The sequence below is a fragment of the Pantherophis guttatus genome, chromosome 1, assembly GCF_059756535.1.
Source record: "Pantherophis guttatus breed Tessera chromosome 1, ASM5975653v1, whole genome shotgun sequence".
Lineage (NCBI taxonomy): Eukaryota > Metazoa > Chordata > Lepidosauria > Squamata > Colubridae > Pantherophis > Pantherophis guttatus.
Window position 1 is genome coordinate 146,553,268 of NC_142063.1, and position 10,126 is coordinate 146,563,393.

The 10,126-nt window shown below is 38.2% G+C and overlaps 1 long non-coding RNA gene across 1 annotated transcript; it reads left to right on the forward strand.

Moving 5' to 3' along the window:
* The first annotated feature begins 7,875 nt into the window (after nucleotides 1–7,875).
* LOC117674746 (uncharacterized) lies at nucleotides 7,876–9,735 on the forward strand. The gene is made up of 4 exons (XR_004593972.3): nucleotides 7,876–7,962; nucleotides 8,062–8,155; nucleotides 8,292–8,356; nucleotides 9,567–9,735. It is a non-coding gene; the product is annotated as an uncharacterized LOC117674746 (long non-coding RNA).
* Nucleotides 9,736–10,126: the final 391 nt, after the last annotated feature.

The window sequence follows — 10,126 nt, forward strand, 5'->3', positions numbered from 1 at the left end:
TGATAACGTCCAGGCAGGTGGGCAGAACCTCCCGCCACCGGCGCTATCGGTTCGTCAGAGCCGGCTGGAACCGGCTGAATTTCACCACTGCCCTAATGATTCTTACTGATTGTGATGCAATTGACGCACCTAGGATATGATCCCAAGCTGATGTAATGGTCCTTCAAATCAAGCTTGACTCCTGGTGATTACATGGACACAAATCAACCTTGGCTCCAGGTGACTACATGGACACATGGTATCTGGCTCAATAGTAGTAACTGTGAGAGGGATCTTAGAGTCCTAGTGGACAATCACTTACTGTACATATGAACCAGCAGTGTGCTGCAGCTGTCAAAAAAGCCAACACAGTTCTAGGCTGCATTAACAGAGGGATTGAATCAAGAGGTTTATAATGCTTTGACCACACCTGGAATACTGCATCCACTTTTGGTTACCACGATGTAAAAAAGATTTAGAGACTCTAGAAAGAGTTCAGAGAAGAGCAACAAAGATGATTAGGGGACTGGAAGCTAAAACATATAAAGAAAGGTTGCTGGAATGGGGTCTAGTTTAATGAAAAGAAGGACTGGGGGAGACATGATAGCAGTGTTCCAATATCTCAGGAGTTGCCACAAAGAAGAGGGAGTCAAGCTATTCTCCAAAGCATCTGAGGGCAGAACAAGAAGCAATGATAGAAACTAATCAAGGAGAAAAGCAACCTAGAACTAAGAATAAATTTCTTGAAAGAACAATTAATCAGTGAAACAATTTGCCAACAGAAGTTGTGAATGCTCCAACACTGGACGTTTTAAAGAAAAGATTGGATAACCATTTGCCTGAAATAGTAGTGGGTAAGATGGAGGGGGGAAGGAGAGAGAGGAACAGAAGAAAGGGAAAAGGAGAGGAAGAAAGTGAGGGGAAAAAGAGTAAGAGAGAAGGTTAGAAAGGGGGGGAAGAAGGAAGAAGGGGAGGAAAGGAAAGGGAAGGAGAGGAGGAAAGAAGAAAGTAGAAAAGGATAGAAGGAGGCAGAGAAGGGAAAGAGAGAAGAAGGATTGTTGTAAAATAAGGGAGAAGAAAAGGTAGAAGGCAATCCCGAATATAAATAAAACATCTTTTTTTTCTTTAGGAAATATATGTGTATGTGTGAGTAATTATGAATAAGAGAATGTACATTTACAATATGTTTATAAGAAATAAAATAAAAAACTTTTTTCAAACAAAAAAGCTATCACTATTCAGGACCCATCTTATTAAAGTGAGTAGTACAAGAACAGGAACAATAGAGATGAAACCTAGAGTGGCAATGTGATACAGGACAAAACTACAATAGAGAGGAATGATAGAGCTGCATATAAGAAAGAGGCTGATTTAGCATCTCCTTGGCCTCCTGTGTATAAGACCCCCCTCCATTTTCAAGTAAATATTTTAAAGGAAAAGTAGCGTCTTATACATGGAAAAATACGGTACATTAAACAGATAATACTAACAAAGAAACTTAACATCAGAATATGTATATAAAGACAAAATGAGAAAAAAGAAAAAGAATCTCCCCAAAGAAGATGTAAGATTCATCCCCAGCCAGCGATTTCAATGTTAATGATTTATCACAGTCTCTTAAATTGCAACCCAGAACATCTTCAATCCACATCTCACCCCATTTTCTATAAGCTCATCTCTAAATCTTCAGCTCTCCTTATTGGCCAACCAAGGTCTGGTAAAAAAAACAAAACAACAACAAAAATACCTAATGATATAAGTAAGTAATTTCAACCCATTCAGATACTTCTGATATAAATGAGTAAATGAGCTTTCTGTGTGTATCTTTGTAGATATGTTAGGTTGTGTGGCTTCTGTGCTCTGAGGAAGATGAGAGCTATGTCAGAGGTTAAGCCATCATGGACAGGTCTCACCAGAAGAGATAGGTTAAGAGTGTCTTTCCCATTAAATATAATGAGGAATAATTTACAGAAACACATAATAGCTTGCTCATCACCTGGGTTAGAGGGACCATGCTAGGTGTTGGAGTTCCTGAATATTTGGTGAAAAATGGCCTATAGGTCTCAGGGTAGTTGGCTGAACAACTAGGACCAGCAATTGCGAAACTACTGGAAGAAAAGGTGTTTACTCATCACAAATATGCAGAGATAGAAAACAAAGAAATAATCAGTTGTTATTACAACAAGAAGGGGATATTTGAAACAAATGCATCAATTCTGATGCAGCAACTCTCTCCAGTTCTGCTCATTCACCACTACACCATTTTTTCACTCTCAATTGTGCGTATTTTTCCAGACATCTTCCTGCTTTCTTCAGGAAAGCTAATTTTTCTGTTGCATTTTTCTTGTTACTACATCCTCTGATTCCACCATCAGCAGGATTTTGTATTTACTTTTCTACCATTATTGAAAAATAAATAAAACTAGCAAAATAAATAAAACTAGCATTTATTCAGCTAATCAGTTTGCTTTGCTTTTCCTTCATGAGGTTATGCCTCATAATACTCCTGACAGGTGCATGAGTTCACAAAGGAGAAGTAAATAAAACTTTTTGGTGGGCTGATTGAAAACTATTCACCAGAGCTTTTAGGTCTGTGTGGGTGCTTTGAGGATTGGTTGGTAAATTTGTTTTTGTTTTTATTTAACTTTATTTACATAGTTTAGGTTTGTTTGTTTGTTTTACAATATTTATTTGTTTATTTATTCATCTATTTACTTCATATACCTATTTACAATTTATTTGTTTGTTTATCTTTATTTATATCTTTATTTATCATATTTAATATATTTGTTTATTTAGTTTAGCTTAGTTACAGATTAATTTATTTCCATTATGGAAATTTTTCTTTATTACATGGGAAAAGCCCTCTTTATGGTAAGAAATCTTCAGTTTTATTTAGTTACTTGTCAATTTACCAGATTAATCTTATTGCATTCTTTGACAAAGTGACAAAACTAGTGGACCAGAGGAATGCTGTCGATATAATTTACTTGGACTTCAGTAAGGCATTTGACAAAATAGACCATAACTACTACTTGATAAAATAGAAAAATGTGGGTTAGACAGCATCACATCAGATGGATTCGTAACTGGCTGATCAACTACACTCATCGTGTAGTCCTCAATGGAACTTCATCTACATGGAGAGAGATATGCAGTGGGATACCCCAGGGCTCTGTTTTAGGCCCAGTGCTCTTCAACACCTTCATCAATGACTTGGACGAGGGGATAGATGGGGAACTCATCAAATTTGCAGATGACACCAAGCTGGCAGGAATAGCCAACACTCCAGAAGATAGGCTCAAGATACAGAAGGATCTTGACAGACTTGAACATTGGGTGCTATCTAACAAAATGAAATTCAACAGTGAAAAAAGTAAGGTTCTACATTTAGGGAAGAAAAACAAAATGAATCTCGCCAAGGCTCAAGGTTGACTCAGCCTTCCATCATTTCTAAGGTAGGTAAATTGAGGACCCAATTGTGGGGGCAATAAGCTGACTTTGTATAAATATACAAAAGGATGAAGGCTATTGCTGAGCACATTGTAAGCCGCCCTGAGTCTTCGGAGAAGGGCAGCATATAAATCAAATTTTTAAAAAAATGCACAAGTACCATATATGTGGTACCTTGCTCAATAGTAGTAACTGTGAGAGGGATCTTGGAGTCCTAGTGGACAACCATTTAAATATGAGCCAGCAGTGTGCAGCATTTGCCAAAAAAGCCAACACAGTTCTGGGCTGCATAAACAGAGAGATAGAATCAAGATCATGTGAAGTAATACCACTTTATAATGCCTTGGTAAGGCCACACTTGGAATATTGCATTAAGTTTTGGTCGCCACGATGTAAAAAAGATATGGAGACTCTAGAAAGAGTGCAGAGAAGAGCAACAAAGATGATTAGGAGACTGGAGGCTAAAACATATGAAGAACGGTTGCAGGAACTGGGTATGTCTAGTTTAATGAAAAGAAGGACTAGGGGAGACATGATAGCAGTGTTCCAATATCTCAGGGGTTGCCACAAAGAAGAGGGAGTCAAACTATTCTCCAAAGCACCTGAGGGCAGGACAAGAAGCAATGGGTGGAAACTAATCAAGGAGAGAAACAACTTAGAACTAAGGAGGAATTTCCTGACAGAACAATTAATAAGTGGAACAACTTGTCTGCAGAAGTTGTGAATGCTCCAACACTGGAAATTTTTAAGAAGATGTTGGATAACCATTTGTCTGAAGTGGTGTAGGGTTTCTGCTTGGGTAGGGAGTTGGAGTAGAAGACCTCCAAGGTCCCTTCCAACTTTGTTATTCTATTTCTAACTGGCATGTCTGACTCTAGGATTTAGAATTCAAAAAGGTAACACAAGAGATAACATGACATAAGTAATGATATCTGGAAGGAACTATATTAAAATTGGATAATGAAGTAAAAAAGGAATCAAAGGAATCTAGGAACAAGCAAAAATTATTTTAGAACAATTTTTAGAATAACTTTTGAACCTGAATATTTTAAAAATATCTGCACATCTTTCAGGCTCTTTCTTGGTGAATTTAATATCTTCAATTTAAACACATCCACAGGACAGCCTTCCAGAAAGGCTGGGAAACATGGCTCTGTGGCTTTGCTTGGGGTGCATAGAAAAGGACATAGTTGTGGGGCTGGCTGGAGCCCACAAATCCCTCTTCCTAATTAATTTTTAACATTGCTTCCCTCCTTTAAGTTTTATATATGATGCTTATGTTTTTAATATTTTATTTGTGCAGCTCCTATAGTCCCTCTGGGAGGGTGATGGGCAGATAAGCAAACAAATAGAGTATGACATCAACTTCAGGTGATGTCATGAGGATTGTTGCTTAACAGTGATTAGTGAGGGGTTTCATATTATTTTTTAAAAAATATGGATGCAACTTGGCAATTGGGTAGCCTGTAAAAATTTGCTGTTTTTCTCTCACACCAACTTCAATACTCCCCTCCCCCAGTAAACGAACAAATAAATGAATAAAATCTCAAGCAAATTCAGTTTCAGCTCCTATCATATCAGTCTGATTTAACTTTACAGAAAACAATCTATTACGTGATGCTAGCTGCAGAGGCAGAGCAGGTAAAAATGAACTCTTTTCACTAATGTATATATGTGGGTTTTGTTGACCCATCCTATTATTATTTCCAAGCAGCAACATTTCCAGAAATATATATGTATTAAGAATTCAAATCAAATTTTAATATAGTTCCTTCCAGATCCCAGTTTTCAGATAAAATAGTTTCTTAGAAGAATTGTATGGATTATATGCAAAATAAATATTGTTTTTAAAAAATCTATTTAGAGCTAGACGATTGAATTTTTATTCCTGACAGATTTTTACAAATAGAGCAAAATAATTATTCTCAGCAGCTTCATTTGTAATCAGCCTGTTTAAGGATTGCTGCTAAAAATCTAAATTCACCATACTTTGTCTCAAATAAAAATATCAATATTTTGCTTAGAGAAGGCATATATAAATTATTCTGAAAACTGGGATATGAAGATGCTACAATGTAAGATTGATAATAGATCAATGTAGTTACCTTCCTTTTCAAAATGTGGCTTTATAGCCCAAGCATTTTGCCAGAACTACTGCAAAGTACTTTAAAACAAATAATCAGAAAGCAGCTAAAGAGCGTTGCAACTGGATATGACTCCAGCCAGAAATAAAGCTCTCTCCATCATTATCAATCTCTGCAAAATCCAGTGTGAAGAAAGGTTAAAAGTTGGGGAAGCGTAGCTTGGAAAAAGATTAAGGGAAGACAGGACAGCTTTCTGGGTCTTGTAGTTCTTTCTTTAATAGCACTTTGATCTAAACTTCAAGAATGAGCTTAATTCCCCCCCTTTGTCTTCTTTTGGCAGTATTGTCTCCAAAAATACAAAACCCACCAGAGAGACAAAGGTGAGTAACCAACCATGTTGTTTGTGTAGCAGTGGTGAAATCTAAAATTTGTTACTACCAGTTCTGCGGGCGTGGCTTGGGGGTGGTGGGTAATGTGACTGGGTGGGTGTGGCCATTTTTTTTTTTACTTTTAAAACCATTTTTTCTACAACCTCTTTGGCGAAGAGGTTTTAAAAAATGCTTTCAAAAGACTCTGACGATCCCAGCTGAGTTGCCTGATCAGCAGAGGCTTTTTTTCTTTTAAAAGCCTCTTGACGATCAGGCAACTCAACTTGGATTGTCAAAGGCTTTTAAAAGAAAAAAAGCCTCTGTCGATTAGGTAACTCAGCTGGGATCATCAGAGGCTTTTAAAAGCATTTGAAGATTCCAGCTGAGCCGCGTCATCATCAGAGGCTTTTTTTTTAACTTTTAAAAGCATTTTTTCTACAACCTCTTTGGTGAAGAGGTTGTAAAAAAATGCTTTCAAAAGTCTCTGATGATTCCAGCTGAGCCGTGTGATCATCAGAGGCTTTTTTTTTTTACTTTTAAAAGCATTTTTTCGGCCGAAGAGATTGTAAAAAAAATGCTTTTAATTTTTTTTTAGAAAAGCCTCTGATGATTGTGCGGCTCAGCTGGGCATGGGGGGGGCAGGGATTTTTGCTACTGGTTCTCTGAACCACCCACCTCCATCGCTACCGGATTAGGTGATCCAGTCTGAACCGGGAGCATTTCACCCCTGTTGTTTCTCTGTACCACAGAGAAAAAAAACCCTTCCTTCAGAATTACTGTCTTTGGGAAAGGCTCTGAACTCCCTTTAAGATAATAATAATAATAATAATAATAATAATAATAATAATAATAATAATAATAATAATAATAATTTTATTTCTATACTGCTCTTCTCCCGAAGGACTCAGGGCGGTGTACAGCCTATTTAAAAACACAAGACAAACATCAATTTAAAATTTAAAATTATTAAATAAATTTGGCTCCATTTAAAACCCCAGAAATTTAAAATACCCCAATTTAAAATTATTATGTCGATAGCCCGGCCTGGCGGAACAACAGAGTCTTCAGTGCACAGCGAAATACCCGGAGGTCGGGGATCTTACGTATTTCCGGGGGCAGTTCATTCCACAGGGCTGGGGCTTCCACAGAGAAGGCCCTCCCCCTGGATGTCGCCAGCCAGCATAACTTGGCCGATGGCACCCTGAGGAGACCCTCTCTGTGGGAGCGAACTGGCCGGTGGGAGGCTATTGGTGGCAGAAGTCGGTCTCGAAGGTACCCAGGTCCTATGCCATGGAGCGCTTTAAAGGTGGTAACCAGCACCTTAATGGAAAACAGATGCAAAAAGATCTGTTCTTTAATTTCACAACATATAGCTTTAACCATAGTTTCAATTGGGAAAATGTGACAATCCTAGACCGGGCCATGTCCAAAAATGACAGGGAATTTCTAGAAGCCTGGCACTCTGACTAATCAGCCATCAACAGACACATAGACATTAACAACATCTATAGACTATGCAAAAGAGGCAATCAACCAACCCAAAAGAGGAAAAATACTCCAGCACCTCTCCACCAGTAATCAGCACTCAAATCAGCATAGATTAACTTCAAGCCAAAAATCAAGCAATATCCCAATCAAGAAACTGCCAAAGAACCATCGGTAAACAGTCCAACCAAAAAATCTCTTAAGAGCCACCCACCCACCCACCCAGACAGACAGGCAAGACTCTTGCCAGAATATAAACTGACAGCAAATAGCACTCCTTACTAGCACTGATGATGTTACCTTGTAAGGGTAATGAAATGTCTGCAACAAAACAAGCAAGCTCAAAACCACCAAGGACCCCTCAGATCTGTTTCATTGCACATCCCAACATTGAATTTTAAATGGACTGTGCCATTTGTAATGACCAGACATAAATTGCTGTGTTGCTGGTGGCTTAATATATATTGCCTTTCATGAATATTGTGTAATAACACAAGTGTTTTTTTCATAAAAATACAGAAAACGAGGAGACTAAAGAAATGAGAAGCAAACATCAGAAGAAAATTGCTCAGAAAAATGCCACAATTAGAGATGTAGGTAATTCCCTTACAATGCTGTTTTAAGCTTCTCTTTTTGTTTGCTTATTTGTATTCTACGATTGATGAATATTTCTTGTAATTTCTGTATCTTAGCTAGAGGAAGAGAACCTATTTTTAGCAAATGAAATTGAAAGCCTTCTGGAGAAAAACAAATACTTGAAGGAGAAACTTCTCCAAAGTGAAGGAAGTGAGTATAACTTCAACTTAAAATTTTAATTATCTTCTTTTGAAAAATGAAAGTGATTTATTTCTTCTTTAAGTTTTATTTATTTCTTCTTAAGTTTAGCTTTACAAATACTTGTTATTTTGTTATTTTTTGCCAGGCCCTGTCTGGTAGGAAGAAGGCCATCAAAGTGAGATGGCTGGAAAAACACCAAGGAAAACACAGGTACTATATAAATAAGGACATGTGATTAAATTAGTAAATTAATTAGTGGATTAAATTAGCAGATCAAGGAAATGTTGTGGATCAGTGGTGGGTTCCTCCCGGTTCTGCCCGGTTCCGCTGAGCCGGTAGCGGTGACGATATGAGCGGTGACGAGATTTTGCAGTATCCTTCCCCTGCCATGCCTGCCAAGCCACTCCCACAGAACCAGTAGTAAAAAAAATTGAATTCCACCACTGGGTATAGGGTTTCCTGCCTGAGTAGGGGGTTGGACTAGAAGAATTCCAAGGTCCCTTCCAACTCTGTTATTCTATATTCTACATCCATGCAGTTTTTTTGGCAACATTTCTGGAATGGATTTGATATCCTTTTCAGAATGTTTTTCAACTTCCTAGTCCAAGGCTGAGAGGCAATGACTGGCCTAAAGTCACCCTGTTGCCATTTATGAGCAAGGGATAACTAGAACTCAAGTCTCTCTTCCCCTAGACCAGCACATTTAATCACTACACCAACTGACTCTCAGGATCTTAATAAGTGCCACCATATACAAGGAATGGCATTAAGAGCCCTGATGGGGCAGTGGTTAGAATGCAGTATTTCAGGCTAACTCTGCCGACTGCCAACAGTTTGATCATGACCAGCTCAAGCTTGACTCAGCCTTCCATCCTTCCATGGTCAGTAAAATGAGGAACCAGATTACTGGGGGCAACATGCTGACTCTGTAAACTGCTTAGAGAGGGCTGTAAACCACTATGAAGCAGTATATAAGTCTAAAGGCTATTGCTATTGCTAATAAAGCCTTGAAAGGGGACTATGTGGGTGAAGGTGCTAGAAAGGGTGGGGTTCAACCTATGTTCTCTGGACACGGTGATCCCAATGCAGATCAGGGTACCTGGGCAACCTTTTAAATACAAAACAGAGGGGAAATGACTTGCTGCATAATTAACACAGCTTGGAATTGGGAACCACAATCAATAGCCCCAAAATTAAAACATTGTTTCTCAGTCATATTAGCCCCAATGAGCTCTTATCATATTTTGTCTGCATTCCAAAGGCCCTGCCTTGTTTTAAACAGCAGAAGTTCAAAAGTATTTTAATCCACGTGCATTCACAGCACATTGCAAAATGTTTTTCAATGCCAATTGCTTGTTATATAGTTATATAGAATTTTAGGATTTCCTGCCAATCTGCAATTTCTTCACCCCTCAAGCAGGTTTTCAGCATAATCTATTCGATTTCTCAAGTTTTGAATGCTCTCCTGGGATGCTGGGTCGGAGAAGATTAGTGCTATCTTCCACTATCAGCTAGATTTCTCTCAGCTTTGTTTAAAACCTGTATGAAAGCTTGAAAAAGTTCTTGGAATAAAGTTACTTTTCCAATCAGGCAGTGCTAATAATGTTTTTTAATCTTAATTTGCGTTTGGAGAGACTAATACGAAGCAACACTTGGAGCCTTATAGATGCATTTAGTATCACTGTAGTACAGGTAGTCCTTGATTTACAACCATTTGTTTAGTGACCACTTGAAGTTACAATGGCACTGAAAAAAGTGACTTACAACTGGTCCTCACATTTACAACCATTGTAGCATTCCCATCATCACGTGATCAAAGTTGGGCACTTGGCAACTGGCATATATTTATGCAGCATCCTGGGATCACGTGATTGCCATTTGTCACCTCAGATGTCTTCTGGCAAGCAAAGTTAATGGGGAAAACCTGATTTCATTTAATAACTGCAGTGTTGTGCTTAACAACTCTGACAGGTCATAAAA